Raw genomic sequence first — 20,630 nt, 5'->3', positions numbered from 1 at the left:
GCTGAGTATCACCTATACTCGACCGAGTAGAGCCTACTCGGCCGAGTACTCCCGTACTCGACCGAGTATGGCTGTTGTCGACACGTTAATATAAATGCAAGTTCGCGAGCTTCATTTCATTTCTCATTTCCTCGACAGTTTCTCTTTCTCTAACCCTAGTCTATCTCCCTCTCCTATCACCCCATATCTTAACACTCTAATGTATTTAGCCTAAACCTCCACCATGGGAAGGACGGGATTCGCTGGGGAAGGATGACGTGTGTGGTGGTCGACGATGTTAACGCCGATGTGTAAGGTTAGGTAAGTCTCTGCCCTGTGTTCTTTTGAGTGATTCTTTGAGTATGGTTGTGTAATAGGAGATGGTTGTCATTGTTAGGATGCTTATTGGAGTCGTGCGTGGCTGTGTATGGAGGTCTTACATGCTCTGTGACGAGGTAGGGTTTCCCTACTCAGTTTACTGTTAATTGATTTAAGCTTGTGATTGTACTGTGCATGATTGTTATCTGCTGATCATCAGAGGTTAGGTGTTTTGGTGACGGTGTTGATGTGGTTGCGTTATGACGGTTGTGGTATTGTGACAGCTGTGATGCTGTGTGTGTGATTGTGGTGGAGTCACTTGCGGGAGTGGCTTCACACCCTAGTTCGCCCTCCGTGGAACCCGTCACGGGAGGTGATGTGCACATTAAGGGACAGGGATTGTGGTCGCTCGTTGATGAGCTGGACTAGGTGGGACGGGCTGCGGTCACCCACTGGCGGTGAAGATTACCTGTTGCGATGGGTAATCTGGCAGGACTACACCCTTCGGGGTGTAGTCGGTTACTGTGCGTGATAGAGAGACTGGGATAGAGGATGATCAGTTGTTTACATTGTTGACCTGTCTGACATTTGATTAGTTGGTACTGACCCCGAGTTGTTTTGTGGTGTCTGCGGTGATCCATTCGGGGATGGTGAGCAGTTGGCTTAGCAGGTACTGTCGATTGTGGCTGCTAGGATTGGAGGGATCGAGTCATCACGCTACCGGTCTAGAGATGCTGTGACACGAGTGTTGTAGTTTTACCTTTATTTAAAGACATTGTATTGAGTTGTATTGTATGAGATATACTAATATTTACCATTGTTCTTTTATTGTCTAATTTGATCTACCTCCTCGGGAAACCGAGATGGTGACACCGTCATACACTGGGATGGTCCTTGGTAAGGCGTTCTGGTGTGCGGGGGTGTTACATACGCGATAAGCCTATCAAATTTTGGCGCCGTTGCCGAGGAAACGGTTTTATTGCTTTTTGAATTGTCGATTTTTATCTTGTTTTCCTTTGTCTTGGGGAACACTTGGTCCTTGAGACCGTTACTTATCACTTCTCTAGAAATTGTTGTCTTATGCCCAGGTCCTCACGTAAGGGAGAATTGCTTTCACCGGATTCCGATCCCAAGAGAATCTTTAGGAGAAGACGACGGTTTTGGAACGAAGTGAAAGAAGCCTCTTCTCCCGTATAAGCTGAAAGTGCTAGAAAGTCTTACTTAGACGATCTAGAAGCCCTTGAAGAGGAGGAGATTTCAAGTTCATCATCTCCACCACCATCACCATCTACTACCAAAAAGATGGTGAAACTTTCCGATCACTCAAAGCCCACCGCGGCCATGCTTCCGGCCGGAGTCACAACTATTCAAATCACCGCGCCAGACTTCGAGATCAAGCCGGCTTTCATTAGCCTTGTAGAGATGAAGCAATTTGGGGGAATTCCTTTGGAGGATCCCAATTTGTATGTGCAAAACTTTTGTGACTATTGCTCCATGATCCGTCAAACGGGCATCACCCAAGCCCAAATAAGGGAAATACTTTTCCCTTTTTCTTTGAAGGACAAGGCCAAGCTTTGGATCAATAGCCTTGAACGCACCGCCATGGGAATCACCAATTGTGAGACTTTGGCTCTAGCCTTCTATCAAAAGTTTTCTCCACCGGAGAAAACTCAAACTTTGAGGAGCCAAATTATCGGATTCCGTCAACAAGCTCTTGAGAGCTTATATGAGGCTTGGGAGAGGTACAAAGAGCTTCAAAGGCAATGCCCACATCATGGGCTAGATGATTGGTTTCTAGCAATAACATTCTACAATGGATGTTGTGCCGAGTCCCGAAGGATTCTTGATTCTGCCAACAATGGGCGGTTTGATCAAATTGACACCTACCTTGCTCATGCTACGTGATACGTGCATATTCTATACACTTTTTCTGCGGTTTTGGCACGTATTTCCATGCGTATCTGTTAGCTTTAAGCTACTATTTCTCCCGAAACGGTTTACTTTGCATTTTCTATGATTTATTGTAGGAATGAATGGAAGTAAGCTAAATCGAGCCTAAATCGTCCTCCGGAGGCAACTTCAGGGAAGCTTGGAAGAAGGAGGTTCGTACTCACTCACCTCGGGATGCGTGCATTGGAGTGAGGAGCTGTTTTTGACGAAAAGAAGTGTTTCTGCACAGTACCATCATCGATCGACTATCTTTGTAAAGTCGATCGACCATCAAGTTCATCGACGCCATCGGATTGCTACCATCGGTCGATCGACCATGCCTTGGTCGATCGACCGATCCGCTGTTGGGATTTATTTCTTCGTGTTAGACTTTTAAAAGCCCAACTTGTAATTAACTTTTGGTATCTTTTTATCAGTAGAACGCAGCAATTATTAGGGTATGCTTTTTATTATTGAAGAACTCAGTTTTTAGATCTAGCTTTGCTGACGGAAAACCTCGATTTCGATACTTTGTTCTTTAATTCAATTAGTAAGTTTTTATGCAATTCCTTTCTTCTTTTAATTCTTGTTATTTCAATTCTTGTTTTACCAATTTAATTCCAGAAATTCATCTCTTGTCTTTTGTCTTTTATTTAAATTCAATCATGTCAATCTTGTTCTTTGTTATCAATTTAGTAATTGTTTTAGTTTTAGTCATGCGTAGCTAATTGTTTTGATTGGGAATGAGGTGAACCATGGCATAAATTAGGATTGTTTGTTAGCATGAATTCTTCCGTTTCGATTTTGTCGTCTGTTGATATGCCTTTTTGCTAGATTGAAAGATTAGTAATTAGAATTATCATTAGATTGGAATTTCTCTTGAGTGAAAGCTTTGAGAAATTTCGGGGAATTAGAAGACCGCAAGGTTAATTTGAGGATAGATCGAAAGGCTTGCTTATACCTCCTGAGACCGTTTTATAGGATTTCTGCTACCTTATCGTCCTGACCATTGCCATGGTGAACCAAATTTCCCGATCCTCTTTTTATCTTGTTGAGAAATTTCATTTTAGCAATTAGTCAATTTAGTCAACCGATCTCAAAACCCCCCAATTAATTGTTACTTTTATAGACTGAAAATTAGCAAGCAAAATCAACCTTGTCTCTCTGTGGTTCGACCCTTACTATCACTAGCTATAGTTTTAGTTTGGAATTATAAATTTAATTTTATACAAAACGACGGTATCAAATTTTGGCGTCGTTGCCGGGGAGGAAATAGTTCTAATTTTAGTTGTTTTATTTTTAGTCTTTCTTAGTTTAAGGGACATCCGTTCCTTAAACTTTTCTTATATTCTTTTTGTAGTTTCTTCTTATGCGCAGGTCACAGGGTGGTGAATTAGTACCATTAAATTGCGAGATCGAGAAATCCTTGCGCGAGTTGAGACGATCACAAAGGGTATTACCGACAGAGGAAGAGCTGAGTACTCTGTCAAGCTATTACGAGAATGAGCTGTTCGAAGAAGACCCACATTCTTCACCCGTTTCCACTTCTTCAGCCGAGACAGTCACTTCTCCAGAAATTCCAGTCATGGCTGAGGAAGCGAGTATAGCTAGTCATTCTGAGCCGACAGCTGCAAATTTATATAAGGGGTTCGAATTACCAGGAGATGACAAGAAGTTTGAACCAAAGCCTTCATACATTAATATGGTTGAGAGAAACCAGTTCGGGGAGCTGCAAATGAAGATGCAGCTAAGCATATGGAGACATTTATTGATTACTGCTGTTCCATACCCCCACCAGCCGGCGTGACCCAAGAACAGATCAAGGAGACTATGTTTATCTTCTCCCTTCGTGATGCTGCAAGGGAGTGGTATAGAGATCTGGACCGAGTCGTTCATGGGATCACCGATTGGAATTCATTGGCTTTGGCATTCTACAAGAAATATTTTTCTGCCTCAAAGACCAATGCAATTAGAGCTCAAATCACGATCTTTAAACAAGGGCCGGACGAGAACTTCCACGAAGCATGGGTCCGTTTTAAGAAGTTGGTGCGAACCATACCGTACCATGGGTTCGAAAAATAGAGCTTGTGAAATCAGTTCAATAATGGGCTGTATGACGATCAGAGGGCTATTTTGGATCTTTGCAGCCCAAAGGGCCGATTTTTGAGAATTTGGGAGAAACCAAGGGGTGGAAGATCATTGATGATCTAGCCACCCACAAGGCTGAGTATGGGAATTCCAGAGGGAATCAAAGGAGGAGCGCTGAATCTCCTTCTGTAGCTGCACTTGAAGCTCTCACTGCGAGATTTGACAAGTATGAACTAGGAGGAGCTTCAAAAGGGGGTATTTACCAAGTAAACGCTGTGTCAGACGGTCCTTTCATCTGTGAAAGGTGCGGAGCTGAGGGACACGTTTCGAAGAATTGTCCTAGTCCCTTTGAGTCTTGTGCTGCCTTTCAACATTATAGGCAGACAAACACCTACTATAAGCTTAATGTTCATCCCAACCTGAGGTGGAGTAGCCAGAATGTCCTAAATCCAACTCCACCCCCGCAGCAGCAACCCTATGTGCCCCCTCATCAAAACCAACAACAATATCAAAAACCTCCTTATGTGCCGCAGCAGCAACAACAATCCCATGGTTCTTATTTTGCTGAGTTCAAGAACTTGTTGCTGAAGGAGTCCCATGCAAGAGAGGCCGGGATGAAGCTACTAGAGAGCCAAATTGCTCAATTGGCTAGTAAGAGTACCACTCGGGCTCCGGGACACTTATTGACTCAAACCGACCAAAAGGAGACCCTAAACGCTATCACGTTGAGGAGTGGGTCCACCCTGGAGGGGCCTGCCATGGTCGAGGACGCTGTTGAAAAGAATGAGGCGGATCCGAGTCAAAAGAAAGTCAGAAACGAATAATTCAAAGAAAAAGGCGTCTACGGGTATATATCGATCGATCGATACACCCGCCGATCGATCGATACGCGGGTTACCGCAGCTTCGAATCGTACACCTCGGTCGATCGACTGAGGATAGTGGTCGATCGACCAAGATCACTGCTGATAGCGAGATTTTTCGTCCTCCGATGCTCGATAACTTGAGGGACCATTTGTTTCGGGGCACGACAACTCCGAAAGTGTTTCGAGTGCTGATGGGTCCGTCCCGATTCCGAAGTTCGATACGATGACGGTTAATGGCTCGCATTTGAGACGGTCTGGGGAAGGTTCGAGCTTCAACAAGGAGAAAGCAGTGGACTTCCAGCCTAAGTCCACGGATGCCTGCATGCGCAACTTAGAGGAGAGGGCTAAGGTACTTCTTACAGCCCCATATCCGGAGAGACTAGTGCCGACAAAGGAACAGGTATCTTTCAGTAAGTTTGAAAAAGTTATTCGTAGCTTGAATGTACAAGTACCCTTCCTTGAGTTAGTTAATCAAGTGCCAGCCTACACTAAATTCATGAAACAACTCTTGTCTAAGAAAAAGTCACTTGAACATGTTCATACTGTCGCATTAACCAAGGAGTCATGCTCTTATTTGTCTCACACTGCACCCCATAAGCTAGAGGACCCGGGTAGCTTTTCTGTTCCTTGCAATATAGGTACCTTCTCTATTGAGAAGGCATTATGTGACTTAGAAGCTAGTATAAGCGTCATGCCTTTGAGTCTAGCTAGGAAGCTCAAATTGACTAGGTTTGCGAATGAATGATATGACAAGACAGATGGTCGACCGATCCGTGGTCCACCCAATAGGAGTCTTAGAGGACATCCCTGTCCAAATAGGGAAGTTCTTCTTTCCCGTCGACTTCGTGGTACTTGACATGCCTGAGGATGCCCATATTCCCATTATTTTGGGTATGCCATTTCTGCACACTGCTGGTGCAGTCATAGATGTCGGTCTAGGAACCCTGACTTTTAAAGTGGGCAAGCATTCTATTGTTTTTGCTCAGCCATCTAAGAAAAAGGACCCCATGTGGCCTGTGACTTGTAACACGGTTTCTGACAAGAAATCGTACTTTGTGCTTCCTGATTCACCTATATCTATTCCTGTTGTAACCCCTCCGCTCCAGACTGGGAGCAAATTGGAGGAAGATTTGTCTATTTCTGATAGTGCAGGAGCTGGTTTGGGGAAGGAAGAGCTGCAGGTCACTCTAGCTGTAAAGAGGCCGATCATTCAAAGAAAAGGTCTTGGTTGCCTTAGCTATGGCATTGATGAGGAAGTTAATGACGAACCGGTCAAGGCACGGAAGTCCGACTTGGACTTTGATGAGCAAGAAGAGGTCATTGACTGGGGAGATGATGAAAGTGTTGATCCGTTGAGCCATACGGACGTGGAAGCTAAGAAGGGTGCAGCTGCTAAGATAAGCACCGTTGAGGCTACCTCTAGTAGCCAGAAGCCGACAAAGTGGGCCATTCCGTGGCCGTTCTTGATCAACTACTAGTTCATCACATGTTTTCCGAACAAATTATTTGCTTTTGTTAGACACTTTTTATTGCTTTTGTGTGCGCGAAACTTCGCATTTTATTTTGCTCGCTTAGGATTTTATACGTTTGAGACTTTATTTTGGGTTTTGCGCAATTTTGGGCGCGTATTATTGTGCACTTGCAGGTTTTTAGACCTCATTAGCTCAAGTTATTGAGCAAATACGAAGAAATAAGGAATACATCAGTATTTTCAGTCGATCGACTGGCTACATTGGTCGATCGACTGAGTTGCACTTTCCAGGAGCTACTGTTCTTGACACATTGGTCGATCGACTGCCGTCCTTAGTCGATCGACCAAGGACGCTGTTGTACCTATTCACGACCTCTCCCCTGCTGTGTTTGGTCGATATGCGGACTTAAGGGAGTTTTCTACTCCACTTTACTTTCCGACAAATTATTTATTTCTTCTATTTTCTCAATTGTGCACAATTTTACCGCTTCAAAAATTGTCTTCTCGATTTTATGCGTGGGTTTTATTTGTCTTTTAGGTACTTATTAGTAGCACTGCTTGCTACTGAAACCTCCTAGCTCACGCTGGTTTGGGGAGGTTTCCTTTGCTGCGTTTAAAGTCTTGTAAGTTCCCGATTTCTACTTCATGTCATTTTTATTTATTTTCCCGCAAATTCCCATTTCTCTTTTCTTCATTACATGATTTTGCACAATGGGGACATTGTGCGATTTGGTTTGGGGAAGGGTTTTGCGTCGCATATCATTTGCTTGCATTCACGTTTACATTCTGTTTTGCATTGTTCATTTCATTTTATACGAAATTCAAAAAAATTGAAAAATTTCAAAAATTTCCATAAAATGCACGTTTATTTTAGCATATAGGTCGAGTCGGAACGGTAGTATTTCAAGGATGATATTTCATTTTGCACCTGTTTTGCCTGAGCCTTGCTTGATTAACATGTTATTAGTAGAATCGTATAAGTGCATACCTAAGAGTTTTCGTTAATTATTTGCTGGACTTGAGACTTGACTTTGAAAATTGGCAAACTACATCATATTTCTGAGATTTAGAGCCTATAACTGGTGACATCTATGACCAGTTTATTTTGGAACGTGAGTAGTACTCCTTATGAGGCATGTCACATAAATGTGCATAAATATGAAGTTAATCTGTTTAATACCTGTACGCATTCGGTCTGTGGTTAGTTGACACATGTGGTAGAGGTTTCCCCTTATTCGTTTTGCCCACGAACCATACACTGCCAAAAACAGCCTTTTTGTCCCATTACTACATCCTACATTTAACCTGCCCTTGTCAAGCTAGTAGTCTGTGTTCTTGGGATTGTTACTTACTTTTTGGTAGCATATGCTCATGTTTGAGATAATATTGGAAAGATGAAAAGGAGGAAAGAAAGAAATAGAAAAGAAAAAAAAAAGATGAAAAAATGATTCGAAGAGAAAAAAAAAAGAGTTATGTACTGTTCGTGCAGTCGATCGACTGCCCCTTTTGGTCGATCGACTGAGGTTCGAGAAAAAGAGAAAGAATCAGTTCGCATAATTCAAGCCTTTATCTTTTGGCGATTTTTGCTCCCATTTATTATTCATATTTTATGGGGAGTTAGTTGATTACCTTTATACCTGGAGATTGTGAGATTTGTGCTTGCTATAGCACCGTTCCATTTGTTTTTTGAGCAAGAAGTTGGATGTTGCCATATGGTTCCGTTTCGGTACTAGCTTGATCACCTGTACCTCCTCTTTCCCATAAATGTTTTGCCTCTTCTTACCCATACCTCACATATCCACATATATACCTCGGCATGTGTCATGGTCTCTTGTTGGTTGGAATGCGTATGTACGGTTGTAGAGATTGCTTTCATATTATATTGCAGGCATGTTCTTATAGGTCGTAGTTAGGTGAGAGTCTTTACGAAATTAATTCTTTCTATCATATACATTATTCACCTGTGCTTATGAGTGATTTGAGCGACCCGTGAGAGTCCAATTTGATGAGTCTCTACAGTTGACGGTTCAGTAGTTTTAACGGCTCCATAACTCGTTTGCATGATTCATTTGCTAATTGATTGTTGGTTGTGCACTAAATTGGTTTAGGCTTTACATGTTGCATTTCGCTCTGAGATTGAACTCGTTCCATTAGGTAATTAGATCGAGTCTAGTTCTTGCTTGGGGACAAGCAAGGGTTTTGTTTAGGGAAGTTTGATGCGTGTCTTTTATATGATGTTTTACATCCCATTTTACACGCATTTCAGAGCTCATTCATGTAGTTTATGCTACATTTCTCCCTATTTCCGTCTACTTCCGTATTTTTGTACATTATTGCAGAAATGTGAAGAATCCAGCGGAAATCGAGCTAAATCCGTCCCCAAGTATCCTCCATTGCATATGACATGAAGTATTCACCCGAGGAATGAGCTTGGTGCGCAATTCAAGGCCCAAAAGACAAATCCACAAGATTATAGAAGTCAAGTAGCAGCTCAAGCAGTCGATCAACCACTGCCATCAGTCGATCGACCAACCTGCGGGTTCCAGAAGCTACTGTATACTGAAGATCAGTCGATCGACCGCCATGATCAGTCGATCGACCAATCTACTATCCCAGACGAGAATTAAAAGACCGAGGAAGCGCAAGCCCATTGAGCTTAGGTCTTGGAAATAAAAGTTACGTATGTTTGCTATATAACGTAACTTAGAACACCAGTTTTAGGGATCCGATTTTTATCAAGTTTTTACATTAAGTTTTACACAGTAACATTGAGTTTTATTAGGGTTTGGAATATTGTTTAGCATTGGAATTTTCGCTCTTGTTCTTAATCGTTCTTCAGCTATTCTCGGTATTCTTCTGCCCTATTTCAATTCACTTCTATTTCGTTATTAGTATAGAATTGCTAGTTAGATTCCCGAAACCATTTTATTGTTGCATGTTAATTGTTTGTCCTACCGCTTTAATTATGAATTCAGTACTTTTATGCCCTAGTATTATTGTTGTTATCACCTTGACATGACTAGCTAAATAGTTTGTGCTAGGATGTAGGGGAATTATGGCGTAGGCGGCGTAGTATTAAATTGGACTGAATCGCGTGTCAATCGATCGACTGCCTTACCCGGTCGATCGACTGACCACGTGAGGTTACCTTTCGTTTTAATTGATTTTAATGATGTATTTAACGAATCGAATGCATGTGACCAGTTAGAAGCTTAATTTATGACTGACCCATTAGATCGAAAGATAGGGAAAGTTGTTAGATCACCAATTAAGATGACTAAACTGTGCTGACATCGAAAGATAAGTAGAGTTTAGACCGTTAGTAACTTTTCAGGACGAGAGTCAGTATTAGTGATATTAGGGACCTATAGCGAGATCGAAAGATGCTAATTTTTAAGAGTGGACCGAGAGGAGCTCTTGTTTCCCGCCTCACTTGTGTTCGATTTAGACCTGTTTAGTATGCTGCCGCCGAAGCTATAACGAACCGACCATCCTAGTACCTCCTTTTATATTTGATTTCATCTGTTTGCTTAGTTTACTTTATTTTATCGCTCATTAGCTATAGACCAATCTAATCAAACCCCCCACCTTATTGTTACCCTAGACTGAATTTAAACAACTAGAATTTACGTCTGCCTCTCTGTGGTTCGACCCGACTGCCGCTAGCTATAGTTGTAGTTGGAAATTATAAATTTATTTTTGACACCTCACGACGGGTATCAAATTTTGTCAAAATTTGATACCGTCGTTTTGTATCAAAATTAAATTTATAATTCCAAACTAAAACTATAACTAGTGATAGTAAGGGTCGAACCACAGAGAGACAAGGTTGATTTTGCTTGCTAATTTTCAGTCTATAAAAGTAACAATTAATTGGGGGGTTTTGAGATCGGTTGACTAAATTGACTAATTGCTAAAATGAAATTTCTCAACAAGATAAAAAGAGGATCAGGAAATTCGGTTCACCATGGCAATGGTCAGGACGATAAGGTAGCAGAAATCCTATAAAACGGTCTCAGGGGGTATAAGCAAGCCTTTCGATCTATGCTCAAATTAACCTTGCGGTCTTCTAATTCCCCGAAATTTCTCAAGGCTTTCACTCAAGAGAAATTCCAATCTAATGATAATTCTAATTACTAATCTTTTAATCTAGCAAAAAGGCATATCAACAGACGACAAAATCGAAACGGAAGAATTCATGCTAACAAACAATCCTAATTTATGTCATGGTTCACCTCATTCCCAATCAAAACAATTAGCTACGCATGACTAAAACTAAAACAATTACTAAATTGATAACAAAGAACAAGATTGACATGATTGAATTTAAATAAAAGACAAAAGACAAGAGATGAATTTCTGGAATTAAATTGGTAAAACAAGAATTGAAATAACAAGAATTAAAAGAAGAAAGGAATTGCATAAAAAATTACTAACTGAATTAAAGAACAAAGTATCGAAATCGAGGTTTTCCGTCAGCAAAGCTAGATCTAAAAACTGAGTTCTTCAATAATGAAAAGCATACCCTAATAATTGCTGCGTTCTACTGATAAAAAGATACCAAAAGTTAATTACAAGTTGGGCTTTTAAAAGTCTAACACGAAGAAATAAATCTCAGCTCGCAGACTGGTCGATCGACCGGTCAGCATGGTCGATCAACTGATGGTAGCAATCCAGTAGCGTCTGATGAACTTCAGTGGTCGATCGACTTTACAGCATAGTCGATCGACTGATGGTACTGTGCAGAAACACTTCTTTTCTTCTAAAACAGCTCCTCACTCCAATGCACGCATCCCGAGGTGAGTGAGTACGAACCTCCTTCTTCCAAGCTTCCCTGAAGTTGCCTCCGGAGGACGATTTAGGCTCGATTTAGCTTACTTCCATTCATTCCTACAATAAATCATAGAAAATGCAAAGTAAACCGTTTCGGGAGAAATAGTAGCTTAAAGCTAACAGATACGCATGGAAATACGTGCCAAAACCGCAGATAAAGTGTATAGAATATGCACGTATCAAATCTCCCCAAACCAAACCTGTCTTGTCCCCAAGCAAGCACTATGACCCATATAAAAACTAAATGGAAAGGAGTATATCTCAGAGCTAGCTACAAGTCAATGCCAAACCGTTTAATGCACATTATCAACTACTGCAAAGTGCAAATCAAGTGAACAAATTTATGCATATCATGGAATTAAATCGGGCGTTCGACCTTGCAAGACTCATACATTCGGACTCTCCCGGGTCACTCTTCCCTCAGCAAAGCAAAATGGTAAGATTATATGTAAAAGAGAGGAAAGAAAATACAGTCTCTCACCTAGACTGCGACAGACAAGACATGTACGCTTGACTAGCATGAATAATGATTCTAGCTACCGTACATACGCATAACCACCGTCAAAGACTATTACATGCCGAACTATTGCAAAATTTGGATATGTGAGGCTAAGTGGGAAAGAAGGGCATAACAAGTATGGAATTGTGAAGGTAAGCGCCAAGCTAGTACCTAACGAACCATTAGAAACCGCATCCCATTCCTCCAACTCGAATTATAAATCATGCCTTTAAAAGACTAGGCAACACAATATCCCAAACAAACGCCCCCAATTCATGAAGTAGGCACATGAGGCGTGTTCTCTATTCAACCAAATCATTATTATTTTTTTCCAAATATCTTATTATTCTTTCTTCTCTTTTTTTTTTCTTTTTCACCTTTTTTTTTCTCAACTTCTGAGCTGGTGGTCGATCGACCAGTGATGGCAGTCGATCGACCACCCTGTCACAACCAGAGCTCTCTGCTCTCGTAAAGTCCTCTTTTTTTTTCATTTTTTTTCATTTTTCTTTCTTTCTATTTCCAGGCTGAAACATTAACATCCCCTTCACTTCTCATCAATACTCACTCCATCAGTACAAAACGAACCAAAACCGCTTCTAATCCGACAAAAATTCCTCTACTACTTCCTAGCTTGGCACAATGGTAGGCTAATTATGGGATGTAGTTGGGGGCAACTGGCAGTTATGGCTTATAGTGGAGTTAATGGGGTAAAATGAAAAGAGGGAGGATGCAATAGTTCTCAAAACATGCAATATCGACCATAAACCAATGCGTATAGGCAATAAGCAATCAAAACTCATACACGTGCAAAACATGAAATGAAGGGAGTACTACTCTCAATCCTAAATTAACCGGTCATAAATGTCACCAGTTATAGGCTCTATATCTCAGAAAGTATAAGTAGTTTGCCAAAAGTAATGAGTCAAGTCTAATTACCCGAAATGAATTCCATAACAAAATTTGAGAAATCACTTATAATTCTCGCTAAACAGCTGTGAAAAGGCAAGGAGTGGCATATTTGACTAATAGTGCAAAATCATCATTAATAACTCCAATCCGACTCAACTATATGCAAAAATAAACGTGATATTTTTGATTTTTATGAATTTTCAATTTTTTTTTTTTTTTTGAATGAATGAAAAAACAAATGCAAACAGAAATGCACTAAACATGTGACTGAAATGCAATAAAAAACAAATGCAGATGCAAAACAAAAGGCATATGTAAATACCCTCCCCAAACCAAAACGCACAATGCCCTCATTGTGCTCAAAGAAAGAAATCACCGCGAGAAAAATGGGAGAATAAAAGCATAATAAAATAAAAGGAAGCTAATAAAGAAAGGAAGGAACTCACAAAATACGACATCCCCAAACCAGCCAAAAACGGGGAGGTCACCAGCATCTAATCTCTACCATCGTACTCCTCTCAACTAGACTCTCCGGACCCCTAGTCGCTCTCCTCGTCCGCCTCAGCAGCAGCGGCAGTGGCTCTCCTGGAAGTGGAGGCACCAGCAGTAGTAGTAGGAGGGTGTCTCCTGGCAGGCTGAGGGTAGCCGCCCACAGGAGGAACAAAGTAGGAAGGGTGAGTCCAAACACCCTGTGGGAGCATCCCTCCCCGGGCTAACTCCTCGTAGACTGGGTACAGGGCTAGAGCCGTGTCTAGCCTGTGCTGGTCAAAGCTCCTGCACAAATCACCCAATACACGTGACATTGCCCTCTGGTCCATGACCGGAGGGACAACCAAAGGAGTAGGTGGTCAAAAAGTGGCCGGGTAGCCAGTGGGAGCAGGAGTGGAGGAAGAGGGTGCCTGTGAGGTGGAGGCACGAGCTCTCCTCGAAGTGCTAGCGAGAGATGGCCGCCACCGAGAGGAAGCCCGTAACTAGGCAAGGGCGGCCGAGCGCCCGAGCGAGTGGTGAGGGGAAGGACAGGAGGGTACCCTGTGACTGGGATGGGGTCGCAGATGAAAGAATCGATCTTCCACCGTCTCTGTCTATCGACCCAGTGGACGGCCCTTGCATATGCAAGGTCCATGAAACGTAGGTCAGGGTCAATAGGGTCCTCCTGTCGAGGGAAAAGTAAAACAAGATGGTTGGCGAGATGCGTCACGAGCCCACCACAAGCAATAGTGGTCAAAGTGCCCTCACTTACAGTCTGAAAGTGAGCGGCGGTCAAATAAGCGATGTTATAGATACGGGCTATCCGACTTTCAATGTTCAGATAGCCCGCTAAAATAGACAGTTCGATGTTATTCACATTATTTGACTCTTTACGGCCAAAAATGGTATTACCCATTAGCCGTAGAAAATATCGAAGAGGGGGCAAGTGGACGGAAGTGCCCGTCCTTTTAGGCCCTTGAAAGTCACTGATGCAAGACCACATGACCCGGTGAACATCAGAGATATCTGAGGTTCTGCCCTCGAAATAAAGACCCAGAAAACCAGCAAAATGAGCTAATGTCAGAGAGTAGTTGACATTGAAAATCCGAAAGGAAATGCAAGGGTTAGTCTTATTAGCCACGAAAGAGGCCGAGTCAAAAGCATAAGACGAAAAGAATTCGAGGGTCAAAATATAATACGTGAACTCAGCCATGTCCACTAAACCTGTCATACCCGTCCTGTTTAGCAGGGACACAACCGACTCATAACAGCGTAATTTCTCCAAAGTATCTTTATGGAGAAACCGGGTAGCTGTGACTTTCATTTTCGCAACAAACAGAGAAAATTTAGCCCGCTGAGTAGAAGAGGAAAAGATAACCTGCGGATAGTCAGGTAGACTGTCCATGGTGTCTGCAATCATCAGTGGCGGTCCTCGTGGCCCCTTGGCAGCTCCTTGGCTCGACTGTCCCTCATACATGTGTTCCTTCCCTTTCGTCATTCTTATTACCTGCAAGCAACCTATTAGGACAAGAATCCCCTAACAGTGTGAATTTAAGGAAACCCGAAACAAAATCATAACTGAAAAGCAAATTAGGGTTTCGAAAATTTTGGGGGAAACGGCTTTAAACACATCCTAGTTGCTTATTTGCTTTGAAAATCAAGGGGGAAAGGGTAGAATAAGCAATTAAAGTATAAAAATGACAAGAAATCAATCCCAAAAATCGATTTCCCCAAATCGATTTTTCCGTCTCAATGGCCATATGCTCGAAAATTTCAATGAAACCGTAGTAAAAATTGAAAATAGAGCATAGAAATAAGATTAGAGACATACCTTGAAGATTCACTTGGAGATTAACGCAAGAAAAGAAGAGATTAAGACGGGGTTTGGCAGGAAAATCACGAGGTAGAGGAAGAAAGAGGGGTTTCCTTTTGAGTTTTCTAAATTTGTGAAACTGAATGAATGAAGGAATAAGGAATGAAACTTCCCTTATTAATTGCATTCTGATCCCGCGAAGTGGTCGATTGACCACTTTACTCGGTCGATCGACCGATCTTTCATTTAACAGCTCCTGGAGTCTCGTGTATTGGTCGATCGACTCATTGACTTGATCGATCGACCAATATTCCCGCATGATAAGCTTACGCTTTCTTCTTGGTTCGATCGATCGATCGAACCACTTAGTCGATCGACTGCTAGAGCTGGCAATTAGACTTTAATTCGTCAAAATTCATTTTTGCCATCATAATTTCCTGTCTTTCTCTCACAAACATCCAGTAAGCCACCTGCGCACTTTGCATAAAATAAATTTTTGCAAAAATTATTAAAGGCGCACATATTCCCAAACCAAGAAATTGCAATTTAAAAGGAATTAAAGAATACAAAAGAACTCAAAAATGCAAATTAAATGAAATAACAAACTAAAATTCCAAAATTACAATTAATTACAACCTGGGTTGCCTCCCAGTTAGCGCTGGTTTAAGAGGTCCCGCATGACCTTTTTACCTCACTTTGCATCATCCGATAACGGGTCGAAGTATAATACCTCGACTTTCCCAGCATATGCATCTGATCCGTGATAATGCTTCACATATTGGCCATTAACCTTGAACCTTTCTCCAGCTGAGGTCTCCAATTCCACCGATCCGAATTTTGTAAATCTTTGTGACCGTATAGGGCCGGTCCACCTGGATTTCAGCGTACCAGGAAATAAACGGATACGAGCGTTAAAAAGAAGTACCTTATCGCCAATATGGAACACGCGCTTGATGATTCTCTTGTCGTGCCAGCGCTTTGTTTTCTCCTTGTAGATCCTCGCATTGTCATAGGCCAGCAGCCTAAATTCCTCCAGCTCATTCAGCGATGTCATGCGTTTCTCACGAGAGAGGTTAGGATCCAAATTCAAATCACAAATAGCCCACCAAGACTTACGCTCTAACTCAACAGGTAAATGACATGTCTTACCATAAATCAATCGGTATGGTGACATCCCGATTGGCGTCTTAAACGCAGTTCTATAAGCCCATAAGACATCATCTAACTTAAGACTCCAATCTTTCCGTGATTTAGAAACAACTTTAGCTAAGACTTCTTTCAATTCTCTGTTAGAAACCTCAACCTTACCACTAGTTTGGGGATGATACCCCAAACCTCTACGATGTTGGACACCGAATTTAGTTAATAAAGCACTAAGTTGTTTCTCTTTAAAATGCATTCCCCCATCGCTAATGACAACCCGTGGGACACCAAAACGAGGGAAAATAATCTTTTTAAACAGTTTAATCACGGCCTTTGCATCGCAATGGGGAGTAGCAATAGCTTCCACCCATTTGGATACATAATCTACAGCTACGAGGATATATTTATTACCTTGACTGCTCGGAAAAGGTCCTTGATAATCAATGCCCCAGACATCGAAAATCTCAACCTCAAGAATGCCTACCTGTGGCATCTCATGTCTCTTGGAAATATTCCCCGATCGTTGACAAGCATCGCACTCAAGAACAAAATTGCGACTAATCGCATGCAAAGTTGGCCAATAGAAACCAGATTGGAGTACCTTAGCTACAGTCCTGGACGGACCGTGATGACCACCATAAGCAGAAGAGTGGCAAGCCTCTAGGATATCCTTCACCTCCCATTGAGGTATGCATCTCCGGATGAGACCGTCTGCGCATTCCTTGAAAACATAAGGATCATCCCAAAAATATTGCCTAGCATCATAAGCAAACCGCTTCTTCTGCTGCCATGAAAGCTCGGGTGGTATCTTACCTGTCACAGCAAAATTAGCAAAATCAGAAAACCACGGAGGTGGATAAGACCCTGAAGTAGTAATAGCTAACAGACTCTCATCAGGAAAAGAATCATTAATAGGCAACGAATCCTCCCTTTCTGTCAGTTGCAGACGAGATAGGTGGTCAGCTACCACATTCTCTGCTCCTTTCTTATCTTTGATCTCCAAATCAAACTCCTGCAAAAGGAATATCCACCTCAAAAGCCTCGGCTTCGCATCTTTCTTAATAAAGAGAGTCTTCAACGCTGCATGGTCAGTATAAACAATAACCTTACAACCTAACAAATAAGACCGAAATTTGTCTAAGGCAAAAGCTACAGCTAGAAACTCCTTCTCAGTGGTAAAATAATTAATTTGAGCCTCATCCATAGTTCGGCTCGCATAATATATGGCATTCAAAGCTTTGTTCTTCCGCTGTCCCAAGACTGCACCGACCGCATAATCGCTGGCATCACACATGATCTCAAACGGGAGGTCCCAATCAGGCGGCTGAATGATTGGCGCAGAAACTAGGGCCTCCTTTAACCTGTTAAAAGCGGTAAGGCACTCATCAGTAAATTCAAAGACAGCATCCTTGAGGAGCAAATATGTAAGTGGTTTGGCAATTTTTGAAAAATCCTTAATGAAACGCCGGTAAAAACCAGCGTGACCTAGGAAACTCCTCACTCCTTTAATATTCACGGGAGGAGGTAATTGCTCAATCACCTGCACCTTTGCCTTATCAACATGTATACCTTTATCAGAAATTAGATGCCCTAACACAACTCCCTCATTGACCATAAACTGACACTTTTCCCAGTTTAAAACAAGATTAACATCTATACAACGCTGCATGACTTTATCAAGGTTAGCTAAACAACGATCAAAGTCACTAACATAAACTGAGAAATCATCCATGAATACTTCCATAATATTCTCTATATAATCAGAAAAAATCCCCATCATGCACCTCTGAAAGGTAGCAGGGGCGTTACACAATCCGAAAGGCATTCTACGATATGCAAAAACACCTTGTGGACAGGTAAAAGTGGTCTTACTCTGATCGTTCGGATGAATAGGGATCTGAAAGAACCCTGAATATCCGTCTAGAAAACAGAAAAATTTGTTAGGAGCAAGTCTTTCAGTCATTTGGTCATCAAAAGGGAGGGGGAAGTGGTCTTTCTTGGTGGCGGCATTCAACTGTCTATAATCAATGCACATCCGCCACCCTGTCACTACTCGAGTTGGTATTAATTCATTTTTCTCATTTTTAACCCCGGTAGTCCCTCCTTTCTTCGGGACTACCTGAACTGGGCTAACCCACTTGGAGTTGCCAACTGTATAAATAATACCTGCATCGAGTAATTTCATCACCTCAGCCATAACAACTTCCTGCATCTTCGGGTTCAACTTGCGTTGACCCTGTCTGTAAGGTTTGTGGCCTTTCTCCAACTCTATCCTGTGCATACAAACATCAAGGCTGATGCCCTTAATGTCATCCAAAGAGTAACCCAAAGCCTTCCTGTTTTTCTTTAGCACACACATCAAGGCAGACAGCTGGTCATCATTAAGCTTAGAGCTAACAATAGCTGGGTACTGCTCCGTATCATCTAGAAAAACATACTTAAGATTAGGAGCAAGTGGCTTACGCTCTGGCACCTTTACCTCTACAGCATAGACAGAATCAGCTTCAATGGTGTAGCAAGTGTTGACCAAGTTCTCGTTGGCCAAGCTTAAAAGCATCTCATCTTCTTCCTCATTGAGCTCGTAGCTCTCCATTGAGACTACCAAAGCATCTGGCTCCTCAGCATTCTCCACTGTATTACCTGCACACTCATCTAAACGGGTTAGATCAGCTAAGGGATCCTTGGCTAAGGATTCCCTCTAATTACAAGTAAAAGCCCTGTCAACAATATCAATGGAATAACACGTATCCTCATCAACAGGTTCAGTCGCCTTGTGAGCGAGACTGAACTCAATGGTGTCATCCTCTACCTCTAAGGTGATGGTTCCGGGTTTGACATCTATTATTATTTTGTATGTAAAAACGGTGCCTTAAATAATAGGTATCGACTTTCCTCGCAATGTCCAAAACAACGAAATCGACAGAATAAAAAACTTACCCACTCGAACGGTACATCCTCTAGAACTCCTATAGGTCTCTGAGTCGATCTATTTGCCATTTGAACGGTAATATCGGTCACCTTAAGTCTACCAATATTTAACCTTTCGCAAACAGAATACGGCATGACACTGACACTGGATCCTAAGTCACAAAGGGCCTTTCCAATTTCGTGGTTACCTATAGTGCAAGGAATTGAAAAACTACCCGGGTCCTTCCACTTAGGTGGTACATTAATTTGTGAAAGAGCATTACATTCCTCCGAAAAAGCAACATTACCATCATCACGAAAATTTCTCTTACGATTTAAAATATCTTTCATAAATTTAGGCTAAGAGGGTACCTGGGTAATTAAATCAGTGAACGGAACCGTTACCTCGAGATTCTGGACCATCTCCAGAAACTTACCAAACTTACGCTCCAGCTTAGTAGCCTTCAAACGCTCCGGATACGGGATCGCAACATCGGCCGTAGGATCAGAACCTTCGCTTCCGTAAGTTTAAAACCCCCGTCAAATCATCAATGAGTGAAGAATCATGCGAACTAGTTGACGGATTTGCATCCTGCTCTGGGATTCCAGTCGATCGACTGATGTGAGTGGTCGATCGACCAACTTGGCTGGGCGTGAACAGTTCCTGTTCAGAATTGATTTCGTCGGGTGACTCAGTCGATCGACTGACAATGTTGGTCGATCGATCTTGTCTTGGTGTGAATAGTTTCACCAGTAAACTATTTTATCGACGCTTCGATCGATCGATCGACAATATTGGTCGATCGACGAAATCTATATCGCAATTGAGCTCGTTTTTGCACCAGAATTTAAACGAGCTTCTTCATCATTTCCCGAGTCTTCCTTTGGCTTGTCCGGACTTTCATAAGAGAGGTCACTCCTGATATTAATGGCATTAATCGTTTCAATTGGCCCTTCACATTTGCTTGAAGAATTGGCAACTTGCTTAGCCTCTATATTCTCCAACTGCTTCACAAAATTCTTTAAGGACTCAATCCCGGCTGCTTCCATATTCGCCACTTGAACCAAAAGGCCTCGGACCATTTCCCTCAATTCCTCGATCTCATTTGAGTTATGAACAGGAATTTCAACTCTCTCCTTAGAAGCTTCAGTCGTCTCGAGCTTCTCGAGACGAGTAGTGATAGAAGTAATGAGTGTCACAACGGTACTCATTTCATCACTTTGCTTTCGTGACTTTCCACGTGAACTTCCAAACTCAGCTCTATGGACTGCCATCTCCTCAATAGTGTTCCAACCTTTATTTTGACCGGTATTGTTTTGGAACCTACCATTAGCAGCTGCATCCAGGATGACCTTGTAATCATCATATAGAGCATTATAGAATACATTGCAAAGGTACCACTGCTGA

General features: G+C 42.0%; 1 non-coding gene across 1 annotated transcript; it reads right to left on the bottom strand.

Annotated features, from left to right (window-relative positions):
• Positions 1–1,971: 1,971 nt before the first annotated feature.
• LOC141597806 (small nucleolar RNA R71) lies at positions 1,972–2,078 on the bottom strand. Its single transcript, XR_012523021.1, has one exon. It is a non-coding gene; the product is annotated as a small nucleolar RNA R71 (small nucleolar RNA).
• Between the last annotated feature and the right edge of the window lie 18,552 nt (positions 2,079–20,630).

Source organism: Silene latifolia, chromosome 8 (assembly GCF_048544455.1).
Source record: "Silene latifolia isolate original U9 population chromosome 8, ASM4854445v1, whole genome shotgun sequence".
Classification (NCBI taxonomy): domain Eukaryota; kingdom Viridiplantae; phylum Streptophyta; class Magnoliopsida; order Caryophyllales; family Caryophyllaceae; genus Silene; species Silene latifolia.
The sequence above is the reverse complement of the archived record's forward strand: the minus strand, read 5'-3'. Positions and strand labels throughout refer to the sequence as shown.